Source organism: Heterodontus francisci, chromosome 25 (genome assembly GCF_036365525.1).
Source record: "Heterodontus francisci isolate sHetFra1 chromosome 25, sHetFra1.hap1, whole genome shotgun sequence".
Classification (NCBI taxonomy): Eukaryota; Metazoa; Chordata; class Chondrichthyes; order Heterodontiformes; family Heterodontidae; genus Heterodontus; species Heterodontus francisci.
In genome coordinates, this window is record NC_090395.1 from 14,543,216 (window position 1) to 14,560,632 (window position 17,417).

Sequence of the window (17,417 nt, forward strand, 5' to 3'; positions counted from 1 at the left end):
TCCCTTGTTTCCATAACTGTGCAGTATTTACTGTTTCAATATCTTTGCAGTATATCCTCTCTTTCTATATCTTTGCAGTATTTAGTTCTTCTTTATCTGTGTATTGATTTTTGTTTCTATCTCTCTGCAGTATTTCCCTTGTTTCTGTATCTGTGCAGTATTTCCCTCGTTTCTACATCTGTACAGTATTACCCTTGTTTCTATATCTGTGCAGTATTTCCCTAGTTTCTACATCTGTGCAGTATTTACTGTTTCTATATCTGTGCAGTATATCCTCTCTTTCTATATCTTTGCAGTGTATTGTTCTTGTTTATCTGTGCATTAATTTTTGTTTCTATCTCTCTGCAGTATTTCCCTTGTTTCCATATCTGTGCAGTATTTACTGTTTCAATGTCTGTGCAGTATTTACTGTTTCAATATCTGTGCAGTATATCCTCCCTTTCTATATCTTTGCAGTATTTAGTTCTTCTTTATCTGGGTATTAATTTTTGTTTCTATCTTGCTGCAGTATTTCCCTTGTTTCCATATCTGTGCAGTATTTACTGTTTCAATATCTGTGCAGTATATCCTCTCTTTCTATATCTGTGCAGTATTTACTGTTTCTATATCTGTGCAGTATATCCTCCCTTTCTATATCTTTGCAGTATTTAGTTCTTCTTTATCTGTGTATTAATTTTTGTTTCTATATCTCTGCAGTATTTCCCTTGTTTCTGTATCTGTGCAGTATTTCCCTAGTTTCTACAACTGTACAGTATTTCCCTTGTTTCCATAACTGTGCAGTATTTACTGTTTCAATATCTGTGCAGTATATCCTCTCTTTCTATATCTGTGCAGTATTTACTGTTTCTATATCTGTGCAGTATATCCTCCCTTTCTATATCTTTGCAGTATTTAGTTCTTCTTTATCTGTGTATTAATTTTTGTTTCTATCTCTCTGCAGTATTTCCCTTGTTTCTGTATCTGTGCAGTATTTCCCTCGTTTCTACATCTGTACAGTATTTCCCTTGTTTCCATAACTGTGCAGTATTTACTGTTTCAATATCTGTGCAGTATATCCTCTCTTTCTATATCTGTGCAGTATTTACTGTTTCTATATCTGTGCAGTATATCCTCCCTTTCTATATCTTTGCAGTATTTAGTTCTTCTTTATCTGTGTATTAATTTTTGTTTCTATCTCTCTGCAGTATTTCCCTTGTTTCTATATCTGTGCAGTATTTACTGTTTCTATATCTGTGCAGTATATCCTCTCTTTCTATATCTTTGCAGTATATTGTTCTTGTTTATCTGTGCATTAATTTTTGTTTCCATCTCTCTGCAGTATTTCCCTTGTTTCTATATCTGTGTAGTATTTACTGTTTCAATATCTGTGCAATATTTCCCTTGTTTCTATATCTGTGCAGTATTTCCCTTGTTTCTATATCTGTGCAGTATTTACTGTTTCAATATCTGTGCAGTATTTCCCTTGTTTCTATATCTGTGCAGTATTTACTGTTTCTATATCTGTGCAGTATTTCCCTTGTTTCTATATCTGTACAGTATTTCCCTTGTTTCCATATCTGTGCTGTATTTACTGTTTCAATATCTGTGCAATATTTCCCTTGTTTCTATATCTGTGCAGTATTTCCCTTGTTTCTATATCTGTGCAGTATTTACTGTTTCAATATCTGTGCAGTATTTCCCTTGTTTCTATATCTGTACAGTATTTCCCTTGTTTCCATATCTGTGCAGTATTTACTGTTTCAATATCTGTGCAGTATTTACTGTTTCTATATCTGTGCAGTATTTCCCTCGTTTCTACATCTGTACAGTATTACCCTTGTTTCTATATCTGTGCAGTATTTCCCTTGTTTCTATATCTGTGCAGTATTTACTGTTTCTATATCTGAGCAGTATATCCTCTCTTTCTATATCTTTGCAGTATATTGTTCTTGTTTATCTGTGCATTAATTTTTGTTTCTATCTCTCTGCAGTATTTCCCTTGTTTCTATATCTGTGCAGTATTTCCCTAGTTTCTACATCTGTGCAGTATTTACTGCTTTCTGTATCTGTGCAGTGTATGCTCCCTTTCTATATCTTTGCAGTGTTTTGTTCTTGTTTATCTGTGCATTAATTTTTGTTTCTATCTCTCTGCAGTATTTCCCTTGTTTCTGTATCTGTGCAGTATTTCCCTAGTTTCTACATCTGTACAGTATTTCCCTTGTTTCCATAACTGTGCAGTATTTACTGTTTCAATATCTTTCCAGTATATCCTCTCTTTCTATATCTTTGCAGTATTTAGTTCTTCTTTATCTGTGTATTGATTTTTGTTTCTATCTCTCTGCAGTATTTCCCTTGTTTCTGTATCTGTGCAGTATTTCCCTCGTTTCTACATCTGTACAGTATTACCCTTGTTTCTATATCTGTGCAGTATTTCCCTAGTTTCTACATCTGTGCAGTATTTACTGTTTCTATATCTGTGCAGTATATCCTCTCTTTCTATATCTTTGCAGTGTATTGTTCTTGTTTATCTGTGCATTAATTTTTGTTTCTATCTCTCTGCAGTATTTCCCTTGTTTCCATATCTGTGCAGTATTTACTGTTTCAATGTCTGTGCAGTATTTACTGTTTCAATATCTGTGCAGTATATCCTCCCTTTCTATATCTTTGCAGTATTTAGTTCTTCTTTATCTGGGTATTAATTTTTGTTTCTATCTTGCTGCAGTATTTCCCTTGTTTCCATATCTGTGCAGTATTTACTGTTTCAATATCTGTGCAGTATATCCTCTCTTTCTATATCTGTGCAGTATTTACTGTTTCTATATCTGTGCAGTATATCCTCCCTTTCTATATCTTTGCAGTATTTAGTTCTTCTTTATCTGTGTATTAATTTTTGTTTCTATATCTCTGCAGTATTTCCCTTGTTTCTGTATCTGTGCAGTATTTCCCTAGTTTCTACAACTGTACAGTATTTCCCTTGTTTCCATAACTGTGCAGTATTTACTGTTTCAATATCTGTGCAGTATATCCTCTCTTTCTATATCTGTGCAGTATTTACTGTTTCTATATCTGTGCAGTATATCCTCCCTTTCTATATCTTTGCAGTATTTAGTTCTTCTTTATCTGTGTATTAATTTTTGTTTCTATCTCTCTGCAGTATTTCCCTTGTTTCTGTATCTGTGCAGTATTTCCCTCGTTTCTACATCTGTACAGTATTTCCCTTGTTTCCATAACTGTGCAGTATTTACTGTTTCAATATCTGTGCAGTATATCCTCTCTTTCTATATCTGTGCAGTATTTACTGTTTCTATATCTGTGCAGTATATCCTCCCTTTCTATATCTTTGCAGTATTTAGTTCTTCTTTATCTGTGTATTAATTTTTGTTTCTATCTCTCTGCAGTATTTCCCTTGTTTCTATATCTGTGCAGTATTTACTGTTTCTATATCTGTGCAGTATATCCTCTCTTTCTATATCTTTGCAGTATATTGTTCTTGTTTATCTGTGCATTAATTTTTGTTTCCATCTCTCTGCAGTATTTCCCTTGTTTCTATATCTGTGTAGTATTTACTGTTTCAATATCTGTGCAATATTTCCCTTGTTTCTATATCTGTGCAGTATTTCCCTTGTTTCTATATCTGTGCAGTATTTACTGTTTCAATATCTGTGCAGTATTTCCCTTGTTTCTATATCTGTGCAGTATTTACTGTTTCTATATCTGTGCAGTATTTCCCTTGTTTCTATATCTGTACAGTATTTCCCTTGTTTCCATATCTGTGCTGTATTTACTGTTTCAATATCTGTGCAATATTTCCCTTGTTTCTATATCTGTGCAGTATTTCCCTTGTTTCTATATCTGTGCAGTATTTACTGTTTCAATATCTGTGCAGTATTTCCCTTGTTTCTATATCTGTACAGTATTTCCCTTGTTTCCATATCTGTGCAGTATTTACTGTTTCAATATCTGTGCAGTATTTACTGTTTCTATATCTGTGCAGTATTTCCCTCGTTTCTACATCTGTACAGTATTACCCTTGTTTCTATATCTGTGCAGTATTTCCCTTGTTTCTATATCTGTGCAGTATTTACTGTTTCTATATCTGTGCAGTATATCCTCTCTTTCTATATCTTTGCAGTATATTGTTCTTGTTTATCTGTGCATTAATTTTTGTTTCTATCTCTCTGCAGTATTTCCCTTGTTTCCATATCTGTGCAGTATTTCCCTTGTTTCTATATCTGTGCAGTATTTACTGTTTCAATATCTGTGCAATATTTCCCTTGTTTCTATATCTGTGCAGTATTTCCCTTGTTTCTATATCTGTGCAGTATTTCCCTTGTTTCTATATCTGTGCAGTATTTACCTTGTTTCAATATCTGTGCAATATTTCCCTTGTTTCTATATCTGTGCAGTATTTCTCTTGTTTCTATATCTGTGCAGAATTTACTATTTCAATATCTGTGCAATATTTCCCTTGTTTCTATATCTGTGCAGTATTTCCCTTGTTTCTATATCTGTGCAGTATTTACTGTTTCAATATCTGTGCAATATTTCCCTTGTTTCTATATCTGTGCAGTATTTCCCTTGTTTCTATATCTGTGCAGTATTTCCCTTGTTTCTATATCTGTGCAGTATTTACTGTTTCAATATCTGTGCAGTATTTCCCTTGTTTCTATATCTGTGCAGTATTTCCCTTGTTTCTATATCTGTGCAGTATTTCCCTTGTTTCTATACCTGTGCAGTATTTCCCTTGTTTCTATATCTGTGCAGTATTTACTGTTTCAATATCTGTGCAATATTTCCCTTGTTTCTATATCTGTGCAGTATTTCCCTTGTTTCTATATCTGTGCAGTATTTACTGTTTCAATATCTGTGCAATATTTCCCTTGTTTCTATATCTGTGCAGTATTTCCCTTGTTTCTATATCTGTGCAGTATTTACTGTTTCAATATCTGTGCAATATTTCCCTTGTTTCTATATCTGTGCAGTATTTCCCTTGTTTCTATACCTGTGCAGTATTTCCCTTGTTTCTATATCTGTGCAGTATTTACTGTTTCAATATCTGTGCAATATTTCCCTTGTTTCTATATCTGTGCAGTATTTACTGTTTCAATATCTGTGCAGTATTTACTGTTTCTATATCTGTGCAGTATTTCCCTAGTTTCTACATCTGTGCAGTATTTACTGTTTCTATATCTGTGCAGTATATCCTCTCTTTCTATATCTTTGCAGTATTTTGTTCTTGTTTATCTGTGCATTAATTTTTGTTTCTATCTCTCTGCAGTATTTCCCTTGTTTCCATATCTGTGCAGTATTTACTGTTTCAATGTCTGTGCAATATTTCCCTAGTTTCTACATCTGTGCAGTATTTACTGTTTCTATATCTGTGCAGTATATCCTCTCTTTCTATATCTTTGCAGTATTTATTTCTTCTTTATCTGTGTATTAATTTTTGTTTCTATCTCGCTGCAGTATTTCCCTTGTTTCCATAACTGTGCAGTATTTACTGTTTCAATATCTGTGCAGTATATCCTCTCTTTCTATATCTTTGCAGTATTTATTTCTTCTTTATCTGTGTATTAATTTTTGTTTCTATCTCGCTGCAGTATTTCCCTTGTTTCCATATCTGTGCAGTATTTACTGTTTCAATATCTGTGCAGTATTTACTGTTTCTATATCTGTGCAGTATATCCTCTCTTTCTATATCTTTGCAGTATTTATTTCTTCTTTATCTGTGTATTAATTTTTGTTTCTATCTCGCTGCAGTATTTCCCTTGTTTCTATATCTGTGCAGTATTTACTGTTTCAATATCTGTGCAGTATTTCCCTTGTTTCTATATCTGTGCAGTATTTCCTGTTTCAATATCTGTGCAGTATTTACTGTTTCTATATCTGTGCAGTATTTCCCTAGTTTCTACATCTGTGCAGTATTTACTGTTTCTATATCTGTGCAGTATATCCTCTCTTTCTATATCTTTGCAGTATATTGTTCTTGTTTATCTGTGCATTAATTTTTGTTTCCATCTCTCTGCAGTATTTCCCTTGTTTCCATATCTGTGCAGTATTTACTGTTTCAATATCTGTGCAGTATTTACTGTTTCTATATCTGTGCAGTATTTCCCTAGTTTCTACATCTGTGCAGTATTTACTGTTTCTATATCTGTGCAGTATATCCTCTCTTTCTATATCTTTGCAGTATTTATTTCTTCTTTATCTGTGTATTAATTTTTGTTTCTATCTCGCTGCAGTATTTCCCTTGTTTCCATATCTGTGCAGTATATACTGTTTCAATATCTGTGCAGTATTTACTGTTTCTATATCTGTGCAGTATATCCTCTCTTTCTATATCTTTGCAGTATTTATTTCTTCTTTATCTGTGTATTAATTTTTGTTTCTATCTCTCTGCAGTATTTCCCTTGTTTCAATATCTGTGCAGTATTTACTGTTTCAATATCTGTGCAGTATTTACTGTTTCTATATCTGTGCAGAATATCCTCTCTTTCTATATCTTTGCAGTATTTATTTCTTCTTTATCTGTGTATTAATTTTTGTTTCTATCTCTCTGCAGTATTTCCCTTGTTTCAATATCTGTGCAGTATTTACTGTTTCAATATCTGTACAGTATTTCCCTAGTTTCTATATCTGTACAGTATTTACTGTTTCTATATCTGTGCAGTATTTACTGTTTCTATATCTGTGCAGAATATCCTCTCTTTCTATATCTTTGCAGTATTTATTTCTTCTTTATCTGTGTATTAATTTTTGTTTCTATCTCTCTGCAGTATTTCCCTTGTTTCAATATCTGTGCAGTATTTACTGTTTCAATATCTGTGCAGTATTTACTGTTTCTATATCTGTGCAGAATATCCTCTCTTTCTATATCTTTGCAGTATTTAGTTCTTCTTTATCTGTGTATTAATTTTTGTTTCTATCTCGCTGCAGTATTTCCCTTGTTTCCATAACTGTGCAGTATTTACTGTTTCAATATCTGTGCAGTATATCCTCCCTTTCTATATCTTTGCAGTATTTATTTCTTCTTTATCTGTGTATTAATTTTTGTTTCTATCTCGCTGCAGTATTTCCCTTGTTTCCATATCTGTGCAGTATTTACTGTTTCAATATCTGTGCAGTATTTACTGTTTCTATATCTGTGCAGTATATCCTCTCTTTCTATATCTTTGCAGTATTTATTTCTTCTTTATCTGTGCATTAATTTTTGTTTCTATCTCGCTGCAGTATTTCCCTTGTTTCTATATCTGTGCAGTATTTACTGTTTCAATATCTGTGCAGTATTTCCCTTGTTTCTATATCTGTGCAGTATTTAATGTTTCAATATCTGTGCAGTATTTACTGTTTCTATATCTGTGCAGTATTTCCCTAGTTTCTACATCTGTGCAGTATTTACTGTTTCTATATCTGTGCAGTATATCCTCTCTTTCTATATCTTTGCAGTATTTAGTTCTTCTTTATCTGTGTATTGATTTTTGTTTCTATCTCTCTGCAGTATTTCCCTTGTTTCTGTATCTGTGCAGTATTTCCCTCGTTTCTACATCTGTACAGTATTACCCTTGTTTCTATATCTGTGCAGTATTTCCCTAGTTTCTACATCTGTGCAGTATTTACTGTTTCTATATCTGTGCAGTATATCCTCTCTTTCTATATCTTTGCAGTGTATTGTTCTTGTTTATCTGTGCATTAATTTTTGTTTCTATCTCTCTGCAGTATTTCCCTTGTTTCCATATCTGTGCAGTATTTACTGTTTCAATGTCTGTGCAGTATTTACTGTTTCAATATCTGTGCAGTATATCCTCCCTTTCTATATCTTTGCAGTATTTAGTTCTTCTTTATCTGGGTATTAATTTTTGTTTCTATCTTGCTGCAGTATTTCCCTTGTTTCCATATCTGTGCAGTATTTACTGTTTCAATATCTGTGCAGTATATCCTCTCTTTCTATATCTGTGCAGTATTTACTGTTTCTATATCTGTGCAGTATATCCTCCCTTTCTATATCTTTGCAGTATTTAGTTCTTCTTTATCTGTGTATTAATTTTTGTTTCTATATCTCTGCAGTATTTCCCTTGTTTCTGTATCTGTGCAGTATTTCCCTAGTTTCTACAACTGTACAGTATTTCCCTTGTTTCCATAACTGTGCAGTATTTACTGTTTCAATATCTGTGCAGTATATCCTCTCTTTCTATATCTGTGCAGTATTTACTGTTTCTATATCTGTGCAGTATATCCTCCCTTTCTATATCTTTGCAGTATTTAGTTCTTCTTTATCTGTGTATTAATTTTTGTTTCTATCTCTCTGCAGTATTTCCCTTGTTTCTATATCTGTGCAGTATTTACTGTTTCTATATCTGTGCAGTATATCCTCTCTTTCTATATCTTTGCAGTATATTGTTCTTGTTTATCTGTGCATTAATTTTTGTTTCCATCTCTCTGCAGTATTTCCCTTGTTTCTATATCTGTGTAGTATTTACTGTTTCAATATCTGTGCAATATTTCCCTTGTTTCTATATCTGTGCAGTATTTCCCTTGTTTCTATATCTGTGCAGTATTTACTTTTTCAATATCTGTGCAGTATTTCCCTTGTTTCTATATCTGTGCAGTATTTACTGTTTCTATATCTGTGCAGTATTTCCCTTGTTTCTATATCTGTACAGTATTTCCCTTGTTTCCATATCTGTGCTGTATTTACTGTTTCAATATCTGTGCAATATTTCCCTTGTTTCTATATCTGTGCAGTATTTCCCTTGTTTCTATATCTGTGCAGTATTTACTGTTTCAATATCTGTGCAGTATTTCCCTTGTTTCTATATCTGTACAGTATTTCCCTTGTTTCCATATCTGTGCAGTATTTACTGTTTCAATATCTGTGCAGTATTTACTGTTTCTATATCTGTGCAGTATTTCCCTCGTTTCTACATCTGTACAGTATTACCCTTGTTTCTATATCTGTGCAGTATTTCCCTTGTTTCTATATCTGTGCAGTATTTACTGTTTCTATATCTGTGCAGTATATCCTCTCTTTCTATATCTTTGCAGTATATTGTTCTTGTTTATCTGTGCATTAATTTTTGTTTCTATCTCTCTGCAGTATTTCCCTTGTTTCCATATCTGTGCAGTATTTCCCTTGTTTCTATATCTGTGCAGTATTTACTGTTTCAATATCTGTGCAATATTTCCCTTGTTTCTATATCTGTGCAGTATTTCCCTTGTTTCTATATCTGTGCAGTATTTCCCTTGTTTCTATATCTGTGCAGTATTTACCTTGTTTCAATATCTGTGCAATATTTCCCTTGTTTCTATATCTGTGCAGTATTTCTCTTGTTTCTATATCTGTGCAGAATTTACTATTTCAATATCTGTGCAATATTTCCCTTGTTTCTATATCTGTGCAGTATTTCCCTTGTTTCTATATCTGTGCAGTATTTACTGTTTCAATATCTGTGCAATATTTCCCTTGTTTCTATATCTGTGCAGTATTTCCCTTGTTTCTATATCTGTGCAGTATTTCCCTTGTTTCTATATCTGTGCAGTATTTACTGTTTCAATATCTGTGCAGTATTTCCCTTGTTTCTATATCTGTGCAGTATTTCCCTTGTTTCTATATCTGTGCAGTATTTCCCTTGTTTCTATACCTGTGCAGTATTTCCCTTGTTTCTATATCTGTGCAGTATTTACTGTTTCAATATCTGTGCAATATTTCCCTTGTTTCTATATCTGTGCAGTATTTCCCTTGTTTCTATATCTGTGCAGTATTTACTGTTTCAATATCTGTGCAATATTTCCCTTGTTTCTATATCTGTGCAGTATTTCCCTTGTTTCTATATCTGTGCAGTATTTACTGTTTCAATATCTGTGCAATATTTCCCTTGTTTCTATATCTGTGCAGTATTTCCCTTGTTTCTATACCTGTGCAGTATTTCCCTTGTTTCTATATCTGTGCAGTATTTACTGTTTCAATATCTGTGCAATATTTCCCTTGTTTCTATATCTGTGCAGTATTTACTGTTTCAATATCTGTGCAGTATTTACTGTTTCTATATCTGTGCAGTATTTCCCTAGTTTCTACATCTGTGCAGTATTTACTGTTTCTATATCTGTGCAGTATTTCCTCTCTTTCTATATCTTTGCAGTATTTTGTTCTTGTTTATCTGTGCATTAATTTTTGTTTCTATCTCTCTGCAGTATTTCCCTTGTTTCCATATCTGTGCAGTATTTACTGTTTCAATGTCTGTGCAATATTTCCCTAGTTTCTACATCTGTGCAGTATTTACTGTTTCTATATCTGTGCAGTATATCCTCTCTTTCTATATCTTTGCAGTATTTATTTCTTCTTTATCTGTGTATTAATTTTTGTTTCTATCTCGCTGCAGTATTTCCCTTGTTTCCATAACTGTGCAGTATTTACTGTTTCAATATCTGTGCAGTATATCCTCTCTTTCTATATCTTTGCAGTATTTATTTCTTCTTTATCTGTGTATTAATTTTTGTTTCTATCTCGCTGCAGTATTTCCCTTGTTTCCATATCTGTGCAGTATTTACTGTTTCAATATCTGTGCAGTATTTACTGTTTCTATATCTGTGCAGTATATCCTCTCTTTCTATATCTTTGCAGTATTTATTTCTTCTTTATCTGTGTATTAATTTTTGTTTCTATCTCGCTGCAGTATTTCCCTTGTTTCTATATCTGTGCAGTATTTACTGTTTCAATATCTGTGCAGTATTTCCCTTGTTTCTATATCTGTGCAGTATTTACTGTTTCAATATCTGTGCATTATTTACTGTTTCTATATCTGTGCAGTATTTCCCTAGTTTCTACATCTGTGCAGTATTTACTGTTTCTATATCTGTGCAGTATATCCTCTCTTTCTATATCTTTGCAGTATATTGTTCTTGTTTATCTGTGCATTAATTTTTGTTTCCATCTCTCTGCAGTATTTCCCTTGTTTCCATATCTGTGCAGTATTTACTGTTTCAATATCTGTGCAGTATTTACTGTTTCTATATCTGTGCAGTATTTCCCTAGTTTCTACATCTGTGCAGTATTTACTGTTTCTATATCTGTGCAGTATATCCTCTCTTTCTATATCTTTGCAGTATTTATTTCTTCTTTATCTGTGTATTAATTTTTGTTTCTATCTCGCTGCAGTATTTCCCTTGTTTCCATATCTGTGCAGTATTTACTGTTTCAATATCTGTGCAGTATTTACTGTTTCTATATCTGTGCAGTATATCCTCTCTTTCTATATCTTTGCAGTATTTATTTCTTCTTTATCTGTGTATTAATTTTTGTTTCTATCTCTCTGCAGTATTTCCCTTGTTTCAATATCTGTGCAGTATTTACTGTTTCAATATCTGTGCAGTATTTACTGTTTCTATATCTGTGCAGAATATCCTCTCTTTCTATATCTTTGCAGTATTTATTTCTTCTTTATCTGTGTATTAATTTTTGTTTCTATCTCTCTGCAGTATTTCCCTTGTTTCAATATCTGTGCAGTATTTACTGTTTCAATATCTGTACAGTATTTCCCTAGTTTCTATATCTGTACAGTATTTACTGTTTCTATATCTGTGCAGTATTTACTGTTTCTATATCTGTGCAGAATATCCTCTCTTTCTATATCTTTGCAGTATTTATTTCTTCTTTATCTGTGTATTAATTTTTGTTTCTATCTCTCTGCAGTATTTCCCTTGTTTCAATATCTGTGCAGTATTTACTGTTTCAATATCTGTGCAGTATTTACTGTTTCTATATCTGTGCAGAATATCCTCTCTTTCTATATCTTTGCAGTATTTAGTTCTTCTTTATCTGTGTATTAATTTTTGTTTCTATCTCGCTGCAGTATTTCCCTTGTTTCCATAACTGTGCAGTATTTACTGTTTCAATATCTGTGCAGTATATCCTCTCTTTCTATATCTTTGCAGTATTTATTTCTTCTTTATCTGTGTATTAATTTTTGTTTCTATCTCGCTGCAGTATTTCCCTTGTTTCCATATCTGTGCAGTATTTACTGTTTCAATATCTGTGCAGTATTTACTGTTTCTATATCTGTGCAGTATATCCTCTCTTTCTATATCTTTGCAGTATTTATTTCTTCTTTATCTGTGTATTAATTTTTGTTTCTATCTCGCTGCAGTATTTCCCTTGTTTCTATATCTGTGCAGTATTTACTGTTTCAATATCTGTGCAGTATTTCCCTTGTTTCTATATCTGTGCAGTATTTACTGTTTCAATATCTGTGCAGTATTTACTGTTTCTATATCTGTGCAGTATTTCCCTAGTTTCTACATCTGTGCAGTATTTACTGTTTCTATATCTGTGCAGTATATCCTCTCTTTCTATATCTTTGCAGTATATTGTTCTTGTTTATCTGTGCATTAATTTTTGTTTCCATCTCTCTGCAGTATTTCCCTTGTTTCCATATCTGTGCAGTATTTACTGTTTCAATATCTGTGCAGCATTTACTGTTTCTATATCTGTGCAGTATTTCCCTAGTTTCTACATCTGTGCAGTATTTACTGTTTCTATATCTGTGCAGTATATCCTCTCTTTCTATATCTTTGCAGTATTTATTTCTTCTTTATCTGTGTATTAATTTTTGTTTCTATCTCTCTGCAGTATTTCCCTTGTTTCAATATCTGTGCAGTATTTACTGTTTCAATATCTGTACAGTATTTCCCTAGTTTCTATATCTGTACAGTATTTACTGTTTCTATATCTGTGCAGTATTTACTGTTTCTATATCTGTGCAGAATATCCTCTCTTTCTATATCTTTGCAGTATTTATTTCTTCTTTATCTGTGTATTAATTTTTGTTTCTATCTCTCTGCAGTATTTCCCTTGTTTCAATATCTGTGCAGTATTTACTGTTTCAATATCTGTGCAGTATTTACTGTTTCTATATCTGTGCAGAATATCCTCTCTTTCTATATCTTTGCAGTATTTAGTTCTTCTTTATCTGTGTATTAATTTTTGTTTCTATCTCTCTGCAGTATTTCCCTTGTTTCTGTATCTGTGCAGTATTTCCCTCGTTTCTACATCTGTACAGTATTACCCTTGTTTCTATATCTGTGCAGTATTTCCCTAGTTTCTACATCTGTGCAGTATTTACTGTTTCTATATCTGTGCAGTATATCCTCTCTTTCTATATCTTTGCAGTATATTGTTCTTGTTTATCTGTGCATTAATTTTTGTTTCTATCTCTCTGCAGTATTTCCCTTGTTTCCATATCTGTGCAGTATTTACTGTTTCTATATCTGTGCAATATTTCCCTTGTTTCTATATCTGTGCAGTATTTCCCTTGTTTCTATATCTGTGCAGTATTTACTGTTTCAATATCTGTGCAGTATTTACTGTTTCAATATCTGTGCAGTATATCCTCCCTTTCTATATCTTTGCAGTATTTAGTTCTTCTTTATCTGGGTATTAATTTTTGTTTCTATCTTGCTGCAGTATTTCCCTTGTTTCCATATCTGTGCAGTATTTACTGTTTCAATGTCTGTGCAGTATTTACTGTTTCAATATCTGTGCAGTATATCCTCCCTTTCTATATCTTTGCAGTATTTAGTTCTTCTTTATCTGGGTATTAATTTTTGTTTCTATCTCTCTGCAGTATTTCCCTTGTTTCCATATCTGTGCAGTATTTACTGTTTCAATATCTGTGCAGTATTTCCCTAGTTTCTACATCTGTGCAGTATTTACTGTTTCTACATCTGTGCAGTATATCCTCCCTTTCTATATCTTTGCAGTATTTAGTTCTTCTTTATCTGGGTATTAATTTTTGTTTCTAACTTGCTGCAGTATTTCCCTTGTTTCCATATCTGTGCAGTATTTACTGTTTCAATATCTGTACAGTATTACCCTTGTTTCTATATCTGTGCAGTATTTACTGTTTCTATATCTGTGCAGTATATCCTCCCTTTCTATATCTTTGCAGTATTTAGTTCTTCTTTATCTGTGTATTAATTTTTGTTTCTATATCTCTGCAGTATTTCCCTTGTTTCTGTATCTGTGCAGTATTTCCCTAGTTTCTACATCTGTACAGTATTTCCCTTGTTTCCATAACTGTGCAGTATTTACTGTTTCAATATCTGTGCAGTATATCCTCTCTTTCTATATCTTTGCAGTATTTAGTTCTTCTTTATCTGTGTATTAATTTTTGTTTCTATCTCTCTGCAGTATTTCCCTTGTTTCTATATCTGTGCAGTATTTACTGTTTCTATATCTGTGCAGTATATCCTCTCTTTCTATATCTTTGCAGTATATTGTTCTTGTTTATCTGTGCATTAATTTTTGTTTCTATCTCTCTGCAGTATTTCCCTTGTTTCCATATCTGTGCAGTATTTACTGTTTCTATATCCGTGCAATATTTCCCTTGTTTCTATATCTGTGCAGTATTTCCCTTGTTTCTATATCTGTGCAGTATTTCCCTTGTTTCTATATCTGTACAGTATTTCCCTTGTTTCCATATCTGTGCAGTATTTACTGTTTCAATATCTGTGCAGTATTTACTGTTTCAATATCTGTGCAGTATATCCTCTCTTTCTATATCTTTGCAGTATTTAGTTCTTCTTTATCTGTGTATTAATTTTTGTTTCTATCTCTCTGCAGTATTTCCCTTGTTTCCATATCTGTGCAGTATTTCCCTGGTTTCTACATCTGTACAGTATTACCCTTGTTTCCATATCTGTGCAGTATTTACTGTTTCAATATCTGTGCAGTATTTACTGTTTCTATATCTGTGCAGTATTTCCCTAGTTTCTACATCTGTGCAGTATTTACTGTTTCTATATCTGTGCAGTATATCCTCTCTTTATATATCTTTGCAGTATTTATTTCTTCTTTATCTGTGTATTAATTTTTGTTTCTATCTCGCTGCAGTATTTCCCTTGTTTCCATATCTGTGCAGTATTTACTGTTTCAATATCTGTGCAGTATTTACTGTTTCTATATCTGTGCAGTATATCCTCTCTTTCTATATCTTTGCAGTATTTATTTCTTCTTTATCTGTGTATTAATTTTTGTTTCTATCTCTCTGCAGTATTTCCCTTGTTTCAATATCTGTGCAGTATTTACTGTTTCAATATCTGTGCAGTATTTACTGTTTCTATATCTGTGCAGAATATCCTCTCTTTCTATATCTTTGCAGTATTTATTTCTTCTTTATCTGTGTATTAATTTTTGTTTCTATCTCTCTGCAGTATTTCCCTTGTTTCAATATCTGTGCAGTATTTACTGTTTCAATATCTGTACAGTATTTCCCTAGTTTCTATATCTGTACAGTATTTACTGTTTCTATATCTGTGCAGTATTTACTGTTTCTATATCTGTGCAGAATATCCTCTCTTTCTATATCTTTGCAGTATTTATTTCTTCTTTATCTGTGTATTAATTTTTGTTTCTATCTCTCTGCAGTATTTCCCTTGTTTCAATATCTGTGCAGTATTTACTGTTTCAATATCTGTGCAGTATTTACTATTTCTATATCTGTGCAGAATATCCTCTCTTTCTATATCTTTGCAGTATTTAGTTCTTCTTTATCTGTGTATTAATTTTTGTTTCTATCTCTCTGCAGTATTTCCCTTGTTTCTGTATCTGTGCAGTATTTCCCTCGTTTCTACATCTGTACAGTATTACCCTTGTTTCTATATCTGTGCAGTATTTCCCTAGTTTCTACATCTGTGCAGTATTTACTGTTTCTATATCTGTGCAGTATATCCTCTCTTTCTATATCTTTGCAGTATATTGTTCTTGTTTATCTGTGCATTAATTTTTGTTTCTATCTCTCTGCAGTATTTCCCTTGTTTCCATATCTGTGCAGTATTTACTGTTTCTATATCTGTGCAATATTTCCCTTGTTTCTATATCTGTGCAGTATTTCCCTTGTTTCTATATCTGTGCAGTATTTACTGTTTCAATATCTGTGCAGTATTTACTGTTTCAATATCTGTGCAGTATATCCTCCCTTTCTATATCTTTGCAGTATTTAGTTCTTCTTTATCTGGGTATTAATTTTTGTTTCTATCTTGCTGCAGTATTTCCCTTGTTTCCATATCTGTGCAGTATTTACTGTTTCAATGTCTGTGCAGTATTTACTGTTTCAATATCTGTGCAGTATATCCTCCCTTTCTATATCTTTGCAGTATTTAGTTCTTCTTTATCTGGGTATTAATTTTTGTTTCTATCTCTCTGCAGTATTTCCCTTGTTTCCATATCTGTGCAGTATTTACTGTTTCAATATCTGTGCAGTATTTCCCTAGTTTCTACATCTGTGCAGTATTTACTGTTTCTACATCTGTGCAGTATATCCTCCCTTTCTATATCTTTGCAGTATTTAGTTCTTCTTTATCTGGGTATTAATTTTTGTTTCTAACTTGCTGCAGTATTTCCCTTGTTTCCATATCTGTGCAGTATTTACTGTTTCAATATCTGTGCAGTATTTCCCTAGTTTCTACATCTGTGCAGTATTTACTGTTTCTACATCTGTGCAGTATATCCTCCCTTTCTATATCTTTGCAGTATTTAGTTCTTCTTTATCTGGGTATTAATTTTTGTTTCTATCTTGCTGCAGTATTTCCCTTGTTTCCATATCTGTGCAGTATTTCCCTTGTTTCTATACCTGTGCAGTATTTCCCTTGTTTCTATACCTGTGCAGTATTTCCCTTGTTTCTATATCTGTGCAGTATTTCCCTTGTTTCTATACCTGTGCAGTATTTCCCTTGTTTCTATATCTGTGCAGTATTTCCCTTGTTTCTATATCTGACAGTATTTCCCTTGTTTCTAGACCTGTGCAGTATTTCCCTTGTTTCTATACATGTGCAGTATTTCCCTTGTTTCCATACCTGTGCAGTATTTCCCTTGTTCTATACCTGTGCAGTATTTCCCTTGTTTCTATATCTGTGCAGTATTTCCCTTGTTTCTATACCTCTGCAGCATTTTTATTGTTTCTATATCTGTGCAGTATTTCCCTTGTTTCTATACCTGTGCAGTATTTCTCTTGTTTCTATATCTGTGCAGTATTTCCCTTGTTTCTATATCTGTGCAGTATTTCCCTTGTTTCTATATCTGTGCAGTATTTCCCTTGTTTCTATATCTGTGCAGTATTTCCCTTGTTTCTATATCTGTGCAGTATTTCCCTTGTTTCTATACCTGTGCAGTATTTCTCTTGTTTCTATATCTGTGCAGTATTTCCCTTGTTTCTATATCTGTGCAGTATTTCCCTTGTTTCTATATCTGTGCTGTATATCCCTTGTTTCTATATCTGTGCAGTATTTCCCTTGTTTCTATATCTGTGCAGTATTTCCCTTGTTCCTATACATTTGCAGTATTTCCCTTGTTTCTATACCTGTGCAGTATTTCCCTTGTTTCTATATCTATGCAGTATTTCCCTTGTTTCTAGATCTGTGCAGTATTTCCCTTGTTTCTCTTCCTGTGC